This window comes from Cricetulus griseus, chromosome 6, assembly GCF_003668045.3.
Source record: "Cricetulus griseus strain 17A/GY chromosome 6, alternate assembly CriGri-PICRH-1.0, whole genome shotgun sequence".
Taxonomy (NCBI): Eukaryota; Metazoa; Chordata; class Mammalia; order Rodentia; family Cricetidae; genus Cricetulus; species Cricetulus griseus.
In genome coordinates, this window is record NC_048599.1 from 113,981,357 (window position 1) to 114,000,069 (window position 18,713).

At 39.7% G+C, this 18,713-nt stretch overlaps 1 protein-coding gene and 1 long non-coding RNA gene across 7 annotated transcripts in view; one reads left to right on the forward strand and one right to left on the reverse strand.

The window, feature by feature from the left end:
• The window catches only part of LOC103161352, a 28,159-nt gene extending 15,704 nt beyond the window's left edge, over nucleotides 1-12,455 (reverse strand). The window contains exons 1-3 of one of the 3 annotated variants that reach the window (XR_004770515.1): nucleotides 12,228-12,455; nucleotides 9,333-9,450; nucleotides 5,796-5,910 (exon numbers count right to left, since the gene is read on the reverse strand). This is a non-coding gene — a long non-coding RNA (uncharacterized LOC103161352). The remainder of the gene's footprint in view (nucleotides 1-5,795; nucleotides 5,911-9,332; nucleotides 9,451-12,227) is intronic. The other 2 variants (XR_004770514.1, XR_003486319.2) reach the window with 2 other exon arrangements.
• The window catches only part of Rbms1 (RNA binding motif single stranded interacting protein 1), a 211,102-nt gene that overhangs the window by 50,276 nt on the left and 142,113 nt on the right, over nucleotides 1-18,713 (forward strand). The gene's annotated exons all lie outside the window — the stretch shown is intronic.

Sequence of the window (18,713 nt, forward strand, 5' to 3'; positions counted from 1 at the left end):
ACCTGGGATATTGGAGCAGGAGAATTGCTGGCATCCAGGTGTTCACTGCCAGCCTGGTCAACATGGCAATCGCTTGTCACAAAGCAAGCAAACAAACACACAGCTACAAGGAAGAGCTTGAATGTGCTAGGAAGGTGTAAACATGTCACTGTTGACAGCTGGTTTAATCGTGCTTTGCTGTTATCTTTTCTCTCTTCACACAGATAGTCTGTTGTATGTCACTTCTGGCGGCTTCTCTTCTTACCTGGTGACTATCTTCCAAGAGGAAGAGTTAAAGCTGCCAGGCGCATGTGACTTACTCTGTCTATTGGTCACCATGCCAGCCAGTTTCAAGCTGATAGGGGAGCAGTGGTGTGCCAGTAGTTGAAAGGAAGGAATCCACAGATTACCTACTCAAGTTATTTTCATGTGTTGCCTAACCGTTGTAGAGAAACTGCTAATTTTAGCTCCCTTCTGTGGAGATTATGCAACACTTCTTAGTGGGTGGGCTGCACGGGGGACTTATAAATCCAATGTTGATCAAAACTCCTCCCCAAACTGGCTCGCAATTATTTATACTTATTAAATAATAGCTTGCCTCTGTGATGGAATGTTGATTTATGTATTGTAACTAAGTCTTTTGGATAATTTGATGAATGCATTCTTAATTGGGAGCAAATTTAGACAAAATTAATTTAGTCTAGACCAGGACCTACTTCTGGCATTGCAGCATTGTGTCCTGGTCAACCTCTTCTTGCATGTCCTCCTATTTTTCTGGAGGATGATACAAGCTCATTTTCTCTTATCCTGGGATTGTCTTAAAAACAAGTATATGTTTTGGCAGAAAAAGAGAAAAGGCTAGCATAGAAAGTTCCAGGACAACTAGGACTACACAGAGAGATCCTATCTCCAAAAACCTAAGTAAATAAATAAGTAAATCTAGAATCCTAACATGAAAAACCTGAAATACAAAGACTACTCTAAAGCTTGGTGGGTAAAAATGCCTGACATTCCTATTGCATCCTGATTATAAAATGTGTTTTATAGCTCATAAGTACTTTGTTCTCTGAAGAAAGAGAGACAGAATAAGTCAGCATATTGATGTTCTGGGCACCTTCAGCCATCTGATTAAGGCCAAGCCTTCCTTTTTAATAAAATGAGAGTAATTCATTCTCTGCCTACCACAGAGGTATGTGTAAAGCTTAAATGAATAAAAATATTTAGGACCATACATAAGTTATAAGCTGGTAACCAAAATATTGATATACAAAAACTGAGAAATAAATTATTTAGATAGATAATAAATAGTTAGATGGAGAGATAGGCAGACAGACAGACTGAAAGATAGGCAGACAGACAGATGATCTCTCTTTCAAGGGACTCAATCTCATTATAATATTTCCAATAGTAGCCAGATATAGTGGTGCATGCCTTTAATGGCATCACTTGGGAAGCAGAGGCAGCCAGATCTCTGTGAGTTCAAAGAAAGCCTGGTCTACATACCAGGTTATTAACTAAGCCACAACAATGGTTTAAAATATGCTCAGTCATTTTGAGAGGTGGTTGGCAATGTCTAGCTATTTTTTTTCGTCTCTGCTTGGTTCTCTTGATGCTACAGAAAGTCTGGGTCAGGCTGAACCACCTTGGCTAAAGTTCAATCCCTTCCAATGTCTCTAATACCTTTCTGGGATAGGTATTAACAGGGTAATCCTTAGAACTATGGTATCCTTTCCATATCTTCCCCTTGTTGGCTGTTCTTTCATTCTTTGCAGTTAGAATTCCTTTTCATGACAGATTTGATAAGGCTTTGGAAGATAATTTTAAAATGGAAATAAATTAAGACTTCTGGTGGTCATAAAATAGTTGCTATATTTAATTCTGTATAATGGTTTGCTTCCTCATTTCTCAAGGATAGGATGGGCTACTTGTGACTGTTGAATTTTAAAATAATTGAAATAAAATCCACGGGTCTCCAGTCATGTTAACTATTAACCAGGGCATGTATATGCATACATCCAGTATCACCAAAAAATTCTAATGAACAGCAATACCACAGGATATTTTCCAACCTACTTGGTACAGTTTATTTTCCTCAAAGTCTCTTTTTCCTTCTCATCTGTCTTGAATTAAGCAACAGGGTTAAGGGAGTGTGCAAACATTTACAGTTTTTTTAACTGTGTTAAGAAAGTTGTTGGTAATTAAATGGACGGATGTGCCCACTAGACTGAGATTTTTAAATACTTAAAATGTAATTTATATGGGATGTCTTTTAGTGATGGTTGTAAAGGTGTTTGCTTGTTCTTTTAAATTTATTTATTTTATTTTATGTGTATGAGTGTTTGACTGCATTATACATATACACCACATTCATGCCTGGTGACTTTGGAGGCCAGAATGCCCTGAAACTAGAGTTAGGATGGTTATGAACCATCATGTGAGTGTTAGGAACTAAACCTAGGTCCTCTGCAAGAGCAGCAAGTACTCTTCCCCGCTAAACCATCTGTCTGACCTTGTTTGCTGGTTTGTTTGATTTCTTGCTTGCTTTGGCTCTTAAACAGAGTACAATCACGTGACAGTTAAACCTTCTTGCGAACTGGCGACTACAGATCTTGTATTGAGTGCTTCATTATTTCTAAAAACTTTATAACAGATTTCTTTCCCATAGCTAATTGGGCAATTTTGCTCTTATCAAAGTTAGTTGAAGTACTATGTGCCCTTTTCTCAGTTTAAACAAAATTTCTAATCCAAGACCTGTGTGGATCTTGATACATGCCAGTTAAAATATTGACTTTAAATAGAGAGGTCATAAAAATGTGAGATTAAAACAATTCGGTGCTGAGTCGTTATCACATAACCCAAAGTAAATGGAGATTGCACGGTGCTGTGCCTAAGAGGCCATATGGTTCAGATACGCTCCTAGATGTCCGAAACCAGGTTTGAATCATGGCGCTTTCAGCTGAGAGACTGATACTTTTTAAATGCTTGGGAACAAAAATTTACTTTGTGTTGAAGGTTGCTGAAAGGCATTAAGATAGTACCGCAAAGCTCTGGCATGAGAAAGGACAGTCCCCAAAGCAAAGCCACATTTCTTGGATTCAGAATCAGAAAATTTTGTGTAAGCATCATGGTTCACCAGACATACCTTCCTTAACAGAAGTCTGCCTTCCACTTTAATGTAGACATAATTTATGCAAAGCCAGGAAACCAAATTTTACTCTATTTTCACTTAATGCTTGTCACTAGCCAAAGTTTAGTGGTTTTTTTTTTTTTTTTTATTGTGAAGTTAAAAGTGAACATTTGTGGCTGAAATCTTACATTCCACATGAAGGTGTTGTTTTCCTATCACATCAAGTGTAACTGTGTACCCATGAAATCTGGCAGTTGGAGATGGCTCACCGACCTGCATCTTGGAGAAAGAAAACCATGTGAAGACTTGGCTGCTGGGGCAAGCACCCTGGCATAATTCTACTTGGCTCTGGGTAATTGGGCATGCTACTTTGTGTCTGCTCACAAATGCCAAGTCCTTAAGTGAAACTTTTGTCACCAGTGTTTCCTAATATTTGAGTTAGGGCACACCAATATGTGTGACGCTTCAGTGTGGTGGCCATCGTCTCTTCTCCCAAAGGTCCAGCTCCTTATTACCCAGGCTACATACACACTTTCTCCCCCAAACACTTTATATATTGTATATGAACTTAAGGAAGGTTGTTTCTTAGGCAGGGTTGGCTTGTGGCTTCTAATCCAGATTTCTCTGAAGATACCAAGCAGTTATTGATTGCTGCTGTGGATTGAGAATTTGCACCCATCTAAGAGTTTGTCACTACAGTACCACTGCCTCCAGGAAAGCCCTACTGCTAACTTAAACCACAGCAGCACTGTTTCTGAAGTCAGAAAGACTTCGGGTCGCTAGGTGAAAGCCAAAAGTGGATGTCAGAAAAACGGCAGATGGGTGATAACACTCATGAATATGTCAGTCTTGCTTGTTGAAGCAGGTACTTTCAGATTCTCTTCCACCAAAGTTTTCTCTGATCATCACTTTCAGTCTCTGTCTCTCTATGTATCAGGTACTTTCCTATGGCTGTGACAAAGTACCATGGCTAGTGCAACACATAGAAGGAAGAGTTTATTTAGGTTTAGAGTTCCAGAGGGTGAGAGGCCATGATGATGGAGAGAAGGCTTAGAGGCAAGAGCTCGAAGCTGAGGCCTGACATTTTGAACCATCAACATGAAGCAGAGAGAGCTAACTAAAAAATGTCAAGAGGCTTTAAACTACCAAAGTCCAACTTCAATGACATACCTCCTCCAACAAGGCAACCCATCCTAAGTCCCCTCCCCACAAACAGTGCCACTAATTGGTGATCAAGTATTCAATTGCCCGAGGCTATGAGGGACATGCCATTCAAACCAGTATACCCTATTATTCCCCTGGTGTTATTTAGATCTTTGCCATATCACTGACCAGTCTTGATTTGTGTTTGTCATCTTCTATATATTTTCTTGTCTTTATGTCTTAAAAAATGCTTGTATAACATAAAAAAAATTCATAAATATACACAGTTTCAATTTCTGAAATAAAATAGACTCATACTCAAAGTGTAGCTGTAAGTACACCTATCTGTTTTGTACAAGATGCCCATAGAATGACAGCAATGGAAACACAATTGATATAATTGCTTCTCTTCAGGAGCAGATAGACAGCAAATAATAACTTAATTGATATCCAGAAGAGGATATATAACATATGTTATAGCAAGACTGTAAGCATGATGATGTAAGTTTAGATTCCCAGCATCCATGTAAAAAGCCAGGTGTGGTGATGCACTGGGAGGAGGGAGGAAGATAAAAAGATCTCCCTGGAGCCAATTGGCCAGTCAACCTAATCAAAGTAGTGGGCTCTGAATTCAGTAATAATAAAAGGTGGACAGCAATAGAGGGAAGACATTCAATATCTACCTGTGGCCACCATACATAGGTGCCCACACATGCATGAGCACACACATTCACACATTAGCAAGTCCCTAGGCCATATTACATGCACAGCATGTCACAGACAGCACATCACACACACCATACCGCACATATAGTTACTTTAAAGAGACGTGTGGAAAGCCTTTTGGCAGAAATGACTGAAGCTGAGTCTTGAAGGATCAACCTGGCCAAGGAACAGAGGATGAGAATCTCGTGGGAGAACTGCAAGTGTGAAGGAGCTGCTGCTTCTGTTGCCCTGCAAATGTAAGGAGCTGGAAGACCAGACTACCTGTGTCTCTACAGATGAGGCACAGAATGGTGCAAGATGGTGCTGCAGTGGAAGGGAAGAGTCAAGTCTTTGAGAGACTTTTAGGTTATACCAGGGACTTGCATCTTCTACCTAAGATCAAGTGTTAGCCTTTGAAAAAGTAGAAAACACTTCATCTAGATCACTCTAACAGTCTTATGTGAGGGTCACTACCAACTTTTCCCCTCATCCCCACCCCTCAACCCAGGGTTGCCTGCAACCCAGGCATTCCTAGCTTGCTTCTTCTGGAACTTACACATGCATTTCCTGTTCTGATCTGCACTGAGACTATTGAAAAGACTATTGAAGAAGTCTTCAAAACCTTTCTACTATGAGATGTTTCCTCAGAAAAGGAGCTAATGTAGACTGATGACCTATTGCCTGGATTCAAGGTTTTCACCTTGGATCTGTTGTGTCTTGGAGATAAACCACCTAGTTTATTATGAAAATCTGGTCTAGCATTTACTTCCCTCAGTTCACTGTTGTGTATTGTCAAGATGGAGAAAATTGCTTTTGAATTCCAAGAGGCCATTCTACTCACCATACACAATTCCTCCCCAAGAGAACTCAGCTAGCCATTCGGAAATCTCAGTATCTTTTCCTTGCTGGAGCTGTATGCCCACCCCATGTCAATCACCTGAAGTCTCCTAGGTAACCTAGGAGAAGAAAGGGAAAGGACTAAAGGTTGGGACACACTTGGTGCCAGTCATTGGTTTTAATTAACTGGAACTCAGCGAAAAAGGAGAGTTGAAAACCTTGTGACTACAATGAAACGTAAGCAAGAAATGGACTTTAATAGGTTGTTTCAAAACTCTAGTTCCTAATAGTGCTTGAAATGCCAGTGCTTAGTACATGGAACTTTTTTTCATTTTTGTTTTTGTTTTTTGGTGTTTGTTTGTTTGTTTGTTTGTTTGTTTGAGACAAGGTTTCTCTGTGTAACTCTCCTGGAACTCACTTTGTAGACCAGGCTGTCCTGAAACTCACAGAGATCCACCTGCCTCTGCCTCCGGAGTGCTGGGATTACAGGCATGAGCTGCCACCACCCAGCTCAGTACATGGAACTTTTAGATTACCATTTATTAAGCACTGACAAAACTAGAGGTGTACATAGGATCAAAGTCTCAGGTCCAGAAAGGCGATTTTCCTTCTTAATCCACAGGATAAGCAGAAATTAATACAGTTATTCTGAGGGTCAGTTTTAATTGAAAACAAAACTAAAGAGAATAGTTTCTAGTCAATAAGTGATTATTTGACAGTCATAATACTAGTTACCAAATACACAATGAGGAACAAGGTATTCAGTTTAAAAGAGCTGTTTAATTTTTGTTGTTGTTGTTCTGTTTCGTTTTGCTTTTTGAGACAGCCTTTTTTTGTGTGTAGCCCTTGCTATCCTGAAACTCACTCTGTAGACCAAGCTGGCCTCGAATTCACAAAGATCCTCCTTCCTCTGCCTTCCCCAAGTGCTGGGAATAAAGGCGTGTGCCACCACCACCTAGCTAAATAGGGAATTTAACTATGACCTGGTTCCTTCTGTGTGACATAACTGGGGGAGATAATGGGTGTGAAAAGGCTTTTAAAAATATCGAACATGATCTGGGCGTTGGTGGCGCACGCCTTTAATCCCAGCACTCAGGAGGCAGAGGCAGGCGGATCTCCAGAGCAAGTGCCAGGGTAGGCTCCAAAGCTACACAGAGAAACCCTGTCTCTAAAAAAACCAAAAAAAAAAAAAAAAAAAAAAGATATATACATCGAACATGGCCCGGCAGTCTGTAGTGCATGACTTTTGTTCTAGTACTTGGGAGGTGGATCTCCATGAGTTCGATGCCAGCCTTGCCTAAAGAGTGAGTTCAAGGAAAGGCTCCAAAGCTACACAGAGAAACCCTGTCTTGAAAAACCAATCATAAATAAATAAAAGATACTGAACATGGGCCTGTGAGAAGGCTCAGCAGTAAAGGTGCATGCTGCCAAGCTAAATACCCTGTGATCCATCACTGGGACCCTCAAGGTAGAAGGAGCAAGCTGTCTCTTGTAAATTGTTCTCTGACTGTCTTAAGCATACCATGCTCTCACCGCAACACAAGGAAACAAATAGTGCAAATTAAAAATAAAAACAGACATCATACAAATATGTTCAGTAATATTTTTATTATCTTCTGCTGACTATCATGCTACCACAAACAAAACAATGAGCTACTATTTTGTATGATTCTTTTAGTAGGATTGAATTAGCGTGGTGTTCCATGTAACTTTAGCTAGGTCACTGGTGCAAGTGGATGCAGTTGGAAACCCAGTTAGGGGTGGAAGGCCCACAGTGGTCTCACACTTCCTTGAGCTGTCCAGCTATGGCTGGATAACCTTGGTTCTCTATGTGGTTTCTCATTTTGCAAGACACCACTCTTTGTGGGCTCTAAGTAGATAGGAGACTAGGGTAGACTTCCCTAAACTGCCTATAGCTGAGAGTACTCAATGGTGATGCCCCTGCAGCATTGTTAAAGTTTGAGGGCACGGATGCCATGCAGTTGAGAGTGTCTGCCTGCACACAGGAAGCATTGAGCTTGAGCCTAACACCAAAGAGTGTCAAAACTTAATGATATGACACATATCTGCTAGTCTAGCACTAGGAGGTTAAGACAAAAGGATCAAAAGTTCAAAGTTATCCTGACCTACATAGCAAAGTTGAGGCCAAACTGGGCAATATGAGACTCTGTCTCAAAAACAAAACACAGGAATGTTTGAGAAACTAAAAGATTCCATTCCCAACGAAGAAGCAATTAGAAGCAAACTTAGTTTATAGCACTTTCAGAGATTAGGAATTTTCTGTTAAGTGGCACATATAACTGTCACATACTTACTGTGGGTTTTCTGGTTTCCCCTCACCAAAACCTTATTTTTAACTTATCCCCACTGAGTAATGAAAAAGAAGTGTACTGTAGTCATACTTGATGTTGCTCCAGATGTTAACTTCACTGTTATGCTGTTTTTGCTGCAAAGGCAATTTTGAACCCCCTCTAGTGGCAAAAATTTTTCTTGTATTTTTTTTTCCAAAGCCTTTTTGAATTAGTAAGATGGCTGACTAACATAAAACAAAACATAGTTTCAGAAATGCATGGTTCTTACCACAGTGCCCACCATCTGTGTGTTGCAGAAGGTTTTTAATCTCTTATAACAAATGCTCAGCTTCCTAAGCGATATTAATCATATATCTCTAAAGAAAAGGAGACTTCCTGTTAACTTTTAAATAATAAAAACTGCTAGCTACTCCTTTTAGCTCATGCTCTCAAATTAAAATGTTTTAACAAAAATGAAACTATTCTGGTGTCTGATTTTAAATAAGCTGAATTTTAATTTTTCTCTGAAGATTTGGGTTTGGGTTTTTTTTCAATTTTTGTTTTTTTTTTTATTTTGTTTCTTTTTAGTAGATGGCTGTATTAAAAGTGTAAGGCTTCAGCTGGAGAGCAATAGGTACTGACTGAATGCGAAGCTCGCAGCATACCAGTAGCCAGACTTAAACAAATACAGGTGCCAAAGCCTGATGCTTTCATATTTAAAAACAAAGCTTGAATTTGTTTTTTTCAGAGCCAATAGAGAAGTAATACTCATAACTATCACCATCAGTCTGCACAAAAGACAACCTGGTGCCAAGGGTGGGAACGGGAGAACCATTCTCCATGAGGTGCAGATTAACCTTGCCCATCCCACTGCTCAAGTTGGCTAATGATGCCCGTTAGCTTACTTACTGTATTACCTGCCCCTGTGTGGACAGACCTGGTCCAGTCCTGCTACTGGAAAAGACTTTCTAACCAAATAGCACTCCCAACTATTTGTGTTAGCTGATCCAGCTTATCCTGCACCCCAGACAGGTTGACAGCCACATCCCTCTGTTCCCCTGGCCTCAGAGACACGGAAATGGCCAGGGGTGGTAAGAATCCACAGCGGGGGTTGCTGTTTGTTTTTAACTCTCCAGAAAGTAGAACCTTGGATTACCCAAATGATTTCCAGAGCTTTTGTTTGGAAGTATGTGATGGACTAAAACAGTTAGTCTACCCAATCAAAAGTTAGACTTTTTTCTTTCCAGTACCTCTAAGTTCAGCATTTATAACCAAGTGTGTGTCTCTTGTGGTCTTAATTACATCCGGTGTTATGAGCTGGCAGCATTTCCTCTGTGGAGATCGCCTGTTACTTGCCAGACTACGTTTCTGTGAATACAGAGAGAGGAAACTGAGTTGTACTACAGAATGACATTTAGAAAGAGCTGAGTTTAAGTATAACTTTGATTTATTTTTAAAACAAAACAAAACAAAAACCCAAAACAAAAGCACTATATTTGTTATGAACAAGCTGGTGAGATGGTTATTAAAATATATAGGTGACAAGAGCACACAAGTCGTGCTGCCCAACTCAGAAGTACCCTGCATGTTTTCTCTTGAATATGTCTAAAAATCCAATTTGACTAAGAGAGACTAGTTGTACAGACTTGAAATAATGGGAGCAAATTTGCATTTCTTAAGATGGTGTTCTCATAGAAATGTTTCTTGGAACGGTAGTCTCTGCTCACAGCTGCATTCAATTGAGTAAACATTACTTCCAGACAAGAGTGAAATTCAACTTAACAGTTTGAACTTGCCTGGAACACAGTCCTGTAGGGTGGGTGTGCTACAGGATCAGGAAACTGGACACAGGTGCCCTGCTGGGGTGAGTTCTTGTAAATAGTACCCAATAGGCACCATTAGGCAGTGTCAGTATTGCTAGCTGAAGATGCAGTGTTCTAGAACAATATTCACACACAGTGCCTTCTTATTGCTAAGAGTTTCCCTCTCTGTTTTAAAATTGCATTTTAAAGATGCAATCCCCTTTTGGAATTATATTCATATTAGGCTCTCTATCACTATGTGTGTGTGCATAATCATTCAGATATATGCAATGTGTATGTAGTCAAGCTTTTTGAAATTTAAAAATGTTATTCTTTATTTTCAGGCAATTTTTATTTCCTTTCAGTTTTAGTCTCTCATGCATTCCTTTATTGTGGGGTGAGTATATTTCAGTTATATATTTTTTCTTAGCTTTATAAGATTAGATGATTTTCCACATATATTTATATATAGTATCATCATAGACTTTTTGGGGCCTGGGGTTCAAGAGAGGGTTTCTCTGTGTAGCCCTGGTTGTTCTAGAACTCTGAATTCTGTAGACCAGGCTGGCCTGGAACTCTGAGATCTGCCTGCTTCTGCCTGCCTACTGCTGGGATTAAAGGCATTCACCACCTAAAATGCATAGCCATTTTAGATATTTAATATAGGTTTTAAAAAAAATCTTTGGATAGGCATTGCTGACTGCTATTTTGCTACATATTGTATTTCTTTGTTTTTCAAAGTTACTATAACTTGGTTACTATCAAACCTTAATGTTTGGGGGTCTTCAGTGGAAAGAATGTAAAAGGTTGCATGTCTTCTCTGGCTCATTTTGTCATCTAAACAGCCAGTGTGCGTGTTTTCAGTCACAGATTATCAGATTGAAGGAAAGTCTTAACACAGTAAGCCAGAATTAACAAACACACAAAAAAATTCCAGCCTTCTCAATTTGCAGGAAGCAAAACTATTTCCGGCCTCTCTCTGGTGACAAAGCCAGGCAGTTTTTCATTCCTTGACCAAACTACCAAGTTGCCTTGAAGACCTTTGTTTAATTTCTTTTTGCCTTCTTTTCCTCTTGAGGGGCAGCCCTCCCTCCAGCAATGAGATACTAATTAAAGAGAAGCCACTGTGACCCTAGGCTGTTTAGAGTCACCCAGAATGAGGTGGCAGCACAAATCCCCAAAATATAACACAGTTCTTTGATTTTGGGGGGGGGGGTTGTTTGTTTGTTTTTTTTTTTTTTTTTTTTTTTTTTTTTTTTTTGGTTTTTCGAGACAGGGTTTCTCTGTGTAGCTTTGGACCCTATCCTGGCACTCGCTCTGGAGACCAGGCTGGCCTCGAACTCACAGAGATCTGCCTGCCTCTGTCTCCTGAGTGCTGGGATTAAAGGCATGCGCCTATAACACAGTTCTTAAAAACCATCTCATCACAAATGGGATGGCTTCGAATAACAAGAAAAATGTCTCCTCTGATGTAGAGCATGTATGTTTCCAACCAAAAGAGCCCCTGATTCATATAGTTTGCAAAAATTTGCCACTATTGACATTAACCTGTAGCTACAAATTAATATATTTTAGAAGTATTGAAATATGTGAACATTTAAGATGCATTTTAAAGTTGAGGAAGGATAGTTCATTTGTATGGTTTTTCTTTTCTTTTACTATTTATTTATTTGTTTATTTATTTATTTATTTGGTGTAGACAGAGGGGAGTGATGTTTCTAGTTATCCCTGTTCAAGAATCTGAGGCTCTCTGTTTTTCCCAAAACTTTAATTGGAATAAAATCAACATGGTGCCTACCACTGATGTAGGTAAAGTACTAATTGTCTTTACTAATAAATGTTAAGAAAGAAACAAAATAACATCTTAAGTAAACAGGTTGAGTTGACTGACATTAAATTCCTCTCCTTTTAAAATGACTTTGGATTGGCAAGCACTATAAGGCTGAGGGTGGGCTCATTAGTAGTATGTGTGCCCATTGAGCCCAAAGCCCGAATTCGATCCCAGCACTGCAAAAAATTAATTGATTAAAATTAATTAGCCTGTAAGCCTCTGTTTCTCTTTCTCACAAAACTTGCTAGTATTTGTTTAGTGAGACTTTCTGATGGCAATAGAGACTCATTGTTGCTTATCTTAAGTAGAGAGTGAGATTGTACCACAGACACACAGGGGAATCAGAACCTGGGTTAGGAAAGCAGAGCTCAGTGGAGCCTAACCATGCTGCCTTCCCACATCTCAGGACTGACTTTAGTGAGCACGGGCCCTGTGGATACCAGCTGGGTGACTGTATGGCTCAGGCATGGTTTCCGAGGGAAAAGTTTAACAATGTCTTCCTGAACCCCTACCTGTCATCCAGTTGCTCTTGGCTTAGCAGGTTTCAGGGACTGGCTCCATTGCTTCCTGGTATCCACGGGCTTCTCTTTCTTCCGGAGTCTGTGTTGAAATTCTGTGAGTCACCCTTGTGTCACTGCTTCTCTTTCTTAACATCAGCTTACTCCTCCTTTGTACTTGGTATCCAGTGGCTCAACCATAGTCACTCATCAACAATGGTTGGATGAATTGAGGAACAACTGGTTAAGGGTTGAAAAATATTTTAGAATCTCTTTTACTCAATCTCCAGGAAGTGCTAATAAGATACAAAATAAAATTAAAAAAAAAAAAACAACTGTATAGGAAAAGGTATTTTGAAAAATGTAAGAGACCTACTTGTCCTTTAGGTTAAAAAGAATTCACTGAGCCAGGCTATGGTAGCCCATGCCTTTGGTCCCAGCACTCGGGAGGCAGAGGCAGGAAGACCTCTGTGAGTTTGAGGCCAACCTGGTCTACAGAGTGGGTTCCAGGACAGACAGACTGTACAGAGAAATCCTATCTTGAACCCTCAGCCCTAAAAAAGAATTCACTGTGGGGGCTAAGGAGACGATTCGGTGGGTAAAGCGATTGCCATGCAAGCTTGAGAATCTAGGCTCTCCCACTCAAAATAGTATTGCTTTGAAATCCTCCCACTCCATGCTGCCCCATTTAAGCAGCTGTACCTTCACGCATGGCGATGCTGAGTAGGGCAGTCCATTCTCAGTTCTAATAAGATCTGAAGAGTAATTTTTGTTAATCCCTCCTGATGTCAATCATTTCTAAGAGAATAGTAACCCCTAAATACTGTAAACACCCTTTTTATTTGTTGGTGCTGGGAATTGAACTCAGGTCTTTACAAATGCTATGCAAGTGCTCTACCACAGAACTTTACTTCCAGAGCAGCAAACATCCCCTTAGTGTTTGCCTTTAAAATTCCTTCCTTTCCTGTTACTGCCCACCTTTTACATTTTAGTTGCTCAGGAAATCAAAATAAATACCAGGGAGGTAACCTTAATTTCATCCCTTTGCATCCTTTTACTTTTAAAAATATGAACAGAGGTTCTGAAATTCATTACACAGAATCATTTTTTAGTTTCTGCTGCACGTATAGTCACTCATGAGTGAGTAGCCAGTAGATATAATTACACCCAAGTGTGTGATTTTTCTTTTCATTTGAAAGTTTTCAACCAAAAATTGCGTTGAAATTCAATTTAAAATTCAGCTACTCAGCCCTTAGTACTCGTAGATCCAACAGTTGCCAGTTAATGGGGCTTTCATTCCCCTGCACTCTGGAAGCAGCCAGCATTCCCAAATGCACTAGGAGTATTTCCACTCATTAGAGAACCAGTTTTTCTCAGAGCCTTCTCTGAAGACTTTCTGTGTGAAAACAAAACAAAATGGGCAGTAAGAGTGCCATATGAGTTGAGGAAATTTTCTTCTTAATTTTACAAAATTATACCCTTTTCTTAGATGCTTAAGGCAAATTTTTTTTAAAAAAATCATTTTTGATACCAGAGTGCAGTAGTATATGATACAGGTGGCTGTACTGAAGAGCATTCAGGGGATGGGGGATGGGGGATAGGGGATGAGAATGGGCTGATGATGTGGGGCTACAAAAGCTCAAGAGAGGACAGCCATGATGAGTTTGGCTCCCAATCAAAAGGCTCAGCTTGGAACCATACACACCGGCTTCTTTGGTCCAGTGGAGATTATTATGATTGCTGTGGGTGAGATCATATACTGAAGAGATCTGGGACAGAGAAGAGAGGGGACAAAGGGGAACAACCAAAAGAAGACAATTTGGGATTCCATGAAGCCGGTGGGTGGTATGGATACAGTCATGCTGGATGGACAGAGAGAAGTTGAGGAGAGAGTAGATTAGTCTGTAACTAGAATTCGAGCTGCTTCTGTGCAAGCTTCTATTGCCGAGTAATCACTCAATAACTCTGGCTGTGAGGGAAAAGAGGAACAAAACATCTTAACTGACAAGAAATGCCTACTTTCCTTATCTTAGGACAGAGAAAACTTAATCAAGTAAATAGTTCAGGGAAAACCACTACATCTTCTTTCCTTATGTCTAAAAGGAAGGGATATTAATGTAATGTTTTATTTTGTGCATGTGTGCAATATTTGCGGGACCATGGGTATATGCTTAAGGCAGTCAGAGGACAACTTTGGTGACATCCTAAGGAATGCCTTTGAACTTCTTTGTGAAAGGGTTTCTCATTGGCCTGGAAGCCACCAATTAGGCTAGATGGACTGGCTAGCTGGCCTCAGGGATGCTCTAGTCTCTTCCTTCCAAGCACTGGTGTTACAAGTGTGTGTCACCATGTCTGGCATTTTTACAGGGCTTCTGAGGATGAAGCTCAGGTCATGTTTGTGAAACAGCACTTTCCCACCTGAGCCATTTCTTCAATCCTGAAGAAAAGAAAAGAAAAGAAAAGAAAAGGACTCACTATTGAAAACAAAACAGTACTTGGAGGAGTTTGGATGAGGGATAAAGAGCAATTATATGGAACTTCAAAGGAAGGAATACAAGGCAAAGGGCTGTATCTTGTAAAGAACTAGAGACATTTCCTAAACTACTGCTGTAGAGAGAAATGCCAAGATGATATGGAAAAATATAGAGATGTATTTGAAAAAAGAACTAAAGGCATTTCCTATGAATAGTTTCAGGTGATGTCTCATTATTTGGCAATGACGGGAGAATTGAGGGTTTCAATTAACTCACTAGGGATGGGGCCAAAAACACTTGGAAATGAGTAAATCGGATATTTCACGCACCGAGGTTGTAACTAAAACCAGGTAACTGTTTAGTGAAATTCTAAGTGACTATTGCTGTAATTTACATAGGAGGTTATTGGCAATCCAAGAGAAGGAGAAAGTACTTGTCTTAAATGCTCCTTTGATCATGACAGGAGTGGACGTGCTGTGAACACCACCTACTAGAAACAGCACTCTTGAATGATCGGTTGTTGCTTTAGATTAAGTGAAATGAAATGGTAGATGGATGATGCTATTGGTGATGATGTGGCCTCATGGATCAGAAGAATGTGAGAATAAGGAATTGGGGAATATAGTATAAAAATGCATGAAATGAAGACTCTAAAATACTTTATCAGCAATGCCTCCCAACATAGTAAGCACTAAAATGATAATGTCTAATACTATCATTCTTATTTTATTTATTTGTTTTGGTTTGTTTGTTTGTTTTTTCCAGCACTGGGAATGGAACCGAGGGCCTCATGGTAGGCAAGCCAGCTACTATTAATCGATGCAAAGTGTGCTTTGAATTTTGAGACAAGGTCTCACTGTGTTGCCCAGTCTGTCAAGAGCTCATTCTGCACCTCAGCAGGTCATGAACTCAAAATTCTTCTGCCCCAGCCTCTAGAATAGGTAGGATTATAAATCTGTGCCTCTAGGCCCAGCTAGAAAAGAAAAGAATGGGAAGTTCAGAACTTGATGCCATGGTGCTGTCACTTACTAAGAGGAAGTGGATATTGAAGGTTTTCTTACAATTAAACTGTAGACTATAGAGATGCTTGGTTTTTTTTTTTTTCCCAATTAACTTAAGTAGTCAGTTTTTTTTAATTAACTGTTATTAAGCTTGTTCTTTGACAATTTTGTATGCGTATATGGTGAATTCTGATTTCTCTCGGTCCCCATTGTTAATCTCCCCCCCTATTATTCTCTTTCCACACTCACATCTTTTTCTTTTGTGTTGGGAACCCCCTGAGTTTTACCAGGACCATCTATGTAGTCATGAGTTTAGAACTATCCATTGAATCTGCTGGGCTCACAGTGGGTACATAACTGAAGACAAGGAGCCCCTCCCCAGAACTATCAGTAACTAATAGTTTAACAGGGAGAGGAAGGCTCTGTGACTCCCTCCTTGATCAAGGGTTGACTGTTGGCACGCCCAGTTTTGTGGAGGCCCAGCACAGTAGCCATTGGCAGGTACTGTATGAGATTGCAATGGCTGTATCCTGCTCAGAGGATAGCCTTTCCCAGTCCTTCTCCTTCTGTAACTGCTTTCACGTCTTTTTCCTACTTCCTCCTCTGAAATACTCCCTGATCCTTAGAGAAGCTTGTATACATGTTGTGGCTAGGGTTGAACACTCAACCATTTCTTATTCTCAGTACTTTTAGCAGCTACAATCTCTGCATTCACTGCTGTTTATTGCAAACAGAAGCTTCTCTGATCGAGGCTGAGAGAGTCTTGACAAGAGAGTTTGACATCGTGTCAATTTAAGTAAACAGTAGTAGTAAGTTTTTCCTCAGGCCTAAAACCTCATGAGGTTTACATTATGGGGAACAGGCTTCAGATTCAATCGGAGAAGTTGATGACCCGTAACAGTTGTGCCACTATTACACAGTAAGCACAGTTTATCAGGAGGGTTGGTATTAGTAGCTCATAGGGCTCAAAGTTGAGTAAGACCATTGCTGCTACTTCTCTGATACTCTGTATAACACCTTCTGGCACTACAAAAGCTAGCCAGAAGAAGCTTCCAGATCAGTTCCAGTTGATAAGTCTATACCTTGAAACCAAGGTTTGTGGTGTTTTCCAAAGGGTCCCATTTGCTAGTTCTGTTAAACAACCAAGAGGAATGTCAATAACCTGTATTGTTTTAAGGCCTCCCACACCTGACACAGGAAAGTAATATCTCACCATACAGGATATTTTATAACTCTTTTTTGGCTTACAAAGTAGTAGCTTTTGGTGTGTGTGTGTGTGTGTGTGTGTGTGTGTGTGTGTGTGTGTGTGTGTGTATTTTGTTTAATCCTCTCTCCTTTCATCATCTTCCTCATTTCCTACCCCTGTGTTTAAACACTCCCATCACAGTATTCTCCTCCTCCTCTACTTTTTACATTAGCTGTGTTATACTATCCTCCCTCCCTTAAGGCATCCCTCATATGCTAGATTCCTGGCTTCTGTAGGTACTCCAGAGTAAACACACAAATCTATAGTTTTAGAGCTAGCATCTATATATGAAAGAGTTTGCAGCATTTGTCTGGGCTACATCACTCAGTATTGGGGGGGGGTAGTTCTAGCCATTCAGCTGTGAATTTTATATTTTGATTTTCCCTCACAGCTAACAAAAAATTTTTGTGTGTATCTACCACATCTTCAGTATCCATTCATCAGCTGATGATCATCTAGGATGATTACATTTCCTAGCTATGGTGAAAAGAGCAGCAATGAACACAGGTGAGCACGTATCTCTGTAATAGAAGACAATCCTTTGGATATATACCCAGGTGTGGTATACTGGGTTATGTGGTAGCTGTAGCTCTAGCTTTTGGGGGAGCCTCCACATTGATTTCCATAGTGGATGTACGAGTTTATACTCTACCAACAGGGAATAAGAATTCTTCTTTTGCTACATCTTCACCAATATTTCTTTGTCGTGTGATAGCAATTCTGACTGAGGTAAGATGGAATCTAAATGTAGTTTTAATTTACATGACCCTGATGGCTAAGGACAGCTTTTTTAAAAACTTGTTTGTTTATCCATTTGTAATTCTTCTTTTGAGAACTCCCTGTTCATATCTGTAGCCCATTTATTTATTTATTTTTATTTAGAATAAGGGTATTATACCATGCAAGTTCATGTACCACAAACACAAGCTAGAAGGTAGCACCAGATCCCCTGGAACTGGAATTACAGATAGTAGGAATCTGTTCTATGGGTGCTAGGAATTGAACCCTGAACCCTTGGAAGAGCAGCCAGTGAGCTTAATCACCTAGATATTGCTAAAATCCCAACCCCCATTTTTGATTGGTTTGTTTCTTTTCTTGTTTTGGCATCTTTCTTTAAAAAAAAAGGTGTCTGTAATTTTATGGACATGTGTCTTGTTTTTTCTGTTTCTCTAAAGAATCGCATGGGGGCTTTGATTGGTAGTGCTTTTAATCCATAAATTGCCTTTGGTAGGAGGGTCATTTCAGAATATTAATTCTTCTAATCCATGACTACAGGAGGTATTTTCATCTGCCAGTGTCTTCATGGATTTTTTTCCATCAGAGTTTTTAAGTTTTCATTGTAGAGGCCCTTCAGCTTGTAAGTTAGGTTTATTCCAAGATTTTTAAGACTATTGTGAATGGAGTTGTTACTCTGATTTCTCTCTCAGGGTCTTTTCATTGGTATTTACAAAGACTGCTGATTTATGTGTGTTAATTTTGTATCCTGATACTTTGCTGAAAGTATTTATAAGTTCTGGAGAGGGTGTTTGTGGAGTTTTTTAGGGTGTCTCATAAGTAGAATCACGTCATCTAATAATGGATAGTTTCATTACTTCTCTTCCTATTTGAATCAATTTTGTTTCTTTCCTTTGTCTTATTGCTGGAGCTAGGATTGTAGAGCACTATTCTGAATAGGAGTGGAGAGAATGAAGGCTTATCTTATTCCTGATTTTAATGGGATTGCTTCAAATTTTTCTCTATTTAGCATAATGTTGACTATGGGTTTGGCAAATAGAGCCTT